Consider the following 2,869-nt stretch of genomic DNA (forward strand, 5'->3'; position numbering starts at 1 on the left):
GAAGTGGGTGGTGGTGGTGGTGGTGGTGGTGGTGGTGGTGGTGGTGGTGGTTGATTGGGGGTCGGGAGGAAGAAGGAAGCAATCCCACTACTGCAGATCTCAGGACAACAGTTTCAGATTTAGACACTATTTATTTATTTATTTATTTATTTATTTATTTTGTCCTATTCAAACACAATTTATAGAAATTTTATTAAAGGATAAAAGGGCATCGGCTCACAGTCCAATGGGCAGGTCAACAATAAATAAGGCTGAAGGAAGGGTAAGTGCCGCAGAGCAGAAGCCCAGCAAAGGCCGGAGTCATGACAGAGAGTCCTGTGGGACCACAGGACCAACTGGAATGAAATGCAGGGCATCTTGCCATTCAAGCATCCTGGCCACAGGGTTGGTGCAGACCTGGGTGGGTCCCGGAGGCAGAGTTCGGCTAGTGTAGAAGGCACATTCATCATCCAGGCGAGCCTCATGGAAGCAGTGGATGATGGTGAGACACGCTTTGAGGTGCTGCCTCAGAGCCAGGGTTCGAGGGGCCAAACTGCTGGGCCTGAATGGCCTGTTGGGGATCTCAAAGAGTAGAGTGAGTGGATAAAGGGGCTGGCACAGACTGGGCTTTGTGATGAGAAGGTCAAGCTGGTGGTTGCTGGAGGCCCCTGACTGCAACTGGGATGTGGGCTAGACTCTGGGCTCCCAGCTTCCCGAGAGCGCAGGCTGCCAATGCTCCCAGCTCTATCCTTGGGCAGGCCTGGGGGTGGGGGGCTGGGGGGGTGGGGGATGGGGGAGTGGGGAGGAGGCTCGGCCTGTCCCCAACAACTAGGCAGAGGGGGCCCAGACAGTGCTGGAAGGCAAGGCTCTGGCGGCTCTGGCTCAGCTCTGGGTGGTACTGAGGGCTTTAGTTCTGTGGTAGAGCAGCGCCTGAGTTTCTTCCCCAGGGCAGGCCTGCGGATCCCTGAGCTTTGCTGTAGGGTGGGGCTGTGGCTCCTCACACTCTTCTGTCACACCAGAGTGCTTTGACAGTCCAAGAAGGGAAGTTCCAGAAGTGTGTTCTGGAGCATTCAGAGTTCTAGAAATTTCAGCCATTGGGGGCTGAAGTTCAGCCATATCCAAAGCAGAGCCTCCATTCATAGGGGCACAACTGCCCATTGTCAGCCCCTCTACCTCCCGCTGCAAGAGCTACTGCAAAATATTGATGCACTGCATCCTTAGCTCCTGATGGCTGGGGGTTTCAGAAATGCTTGCCACAGATGGTTTCTCAGGTCCCTTCTGCAAGGTGATGCGACTCTCCTGGTCAAACAACTTCACAGCAATCTGCTCCCAGGGCAGGGCAGGCTCTTCAGGGGAGGAATGAGGGGAGCGGTCACTCAGCCACTGGGCCTGCTGAACCCTAGGTAGTGATGAGGGGGGCATGAATTGGGTTTTCCATCGAATGCTAAGGGATTTTCTGGATGAATAAGTGGACCTGGTGTGTGTTAGACTTTATTTTAATGGTACTCGTTGAGCCAGACCCAGATGGGGTCTTCCTCCTCCATCTGAGTGAGGGACAGGCTCATGTTCTCCTCTGAGGGGTAAGTTAGCAGGCTGCACTGAGGTCTTCAGGAGCAGTCTTGAGGCCTGGCTTGCTGAGGTCCTGCTGTCAGTACAGTATCCATCCCTGCTACTACCACAGGTCTCTCTTCTTAGCTCTTGTAAACTGGGGCAAGTGGAGGAATGAGAGGAAGATGAAGGTGGATTCAGAGCCTCTAACCTCTGTGGGGACAAAGTGCGGTCTAGGAGTCCTGGGCCCTCCAGTCTTGAGAAGCAGGAAGCCCTGGCAGGACCCTCTTGATGGGTGGCAATTCTGGGAGCCAGGTATTCTGAAGACCGTGCACTCTGGCCCCTCTGGGTGGTGCCTCCCTTTCTCTCACGGCTAGCACCCTCTGAGCCAGACTGGACTGGGACCCTAGGGGATAGCTCTTCATTCCCTCACCTGACAGGATGGTGGCCAGGGCTTTGGGGTCAGCCACAAACTCTATAGCCCCTGTGGCCTCTGTCTGGGGATGGGTCACAAGCCTCACATTTGAACCCCTCAGAGCTAGGCTTGAGTTCTTCCAAAGGGTTCCGTGGCTTAGTGGTCCTCAATCTTTGTGATTTTTCGGTTTGGTGCAAGGTTTTCGATCTGAGGCCTGCTTTGTCAGTGAGTGGACTTTGAATACTGAGTGGTGGCTTCTATGCTGGTCTCCTCTGATCTTGGTTCTCCTGGTCCAGAGAACACGACTTGACTGAGGAAATATCTGGGCATCTTTGAGAGAGTACTGGAATCTTGCTAGGGTTGAGAGATAAACCTCAGAGGTGGGGATCCTTACTGGTTTGGAGGGTAGTCATGGCGGCATTCCAGGAGCCCCTCGGGGTCACCTCTACTTTCTCAGGGTTTTCGCCGATTTTCTGCGTTTCTGCTTCTCTTAGACACTTTTCAACCCCACTCTTGTTCCAGGTCAGTCTCCATGATTCCCTGACTCCACAACGTGCTTACTACACAAACTTGAGGAACTAAATTTGAATATCAAGCATAACTGGGATATTTGGATATAACTGTGTACAATGCATTTGAATTTGTGCATAACTGTACACAGCTGTCATTTTAGCAGTATAGGGCATAGAAAGATGATGTCCTCCTCATTGCTAAGAAGGTCCTTGGTCAGCCAATCTAGTTGAAATGATAAAGAAGTAACTGAGGGAGACACAGAGACAGTCACATACACACTATATTTATATGATACTCATTTGTAAGTATAGACATATGATTATCTGGTAAATACAAGGTGCTAATAGTCTTCTTTAGAAAACATGTATTCTGAAGGAAACATGGCAATGAGATTCCAGAATAAGCTATCAAGAT

At 51.4% G+C, this 2,869-nt stretch overlaps 1 pseudogene; it reads right to left on the minus strand.

The window, feature by feature from the left end:
- Nucleotides 1-300: 300 nt before the first annotated feature.
- On the minus strand, nt 301-2,355 carry LOC114620313 (annotated as a pseudogene).
- Between the last annotated feature and the right edge of the window lie 514 nt (nt 2,356-2,869).

The sequence above is a fragment of the Grammomys surdaster genome, unplaced genomic scaffold (assembly GCF_004785775.1).
Source record: "Grammomys surdaster isolate TR1022 unplaced genomic scaffold, NIH_TR_1.0 167, whole genome shotgun sequence".
In the NCBI taxonomy this organism is placed as follows: Eukaryota; Metazoa; Chordata; class Mammalia; order Rodentia; family Muridae; genus Grammomys; species Grammomys surdaster.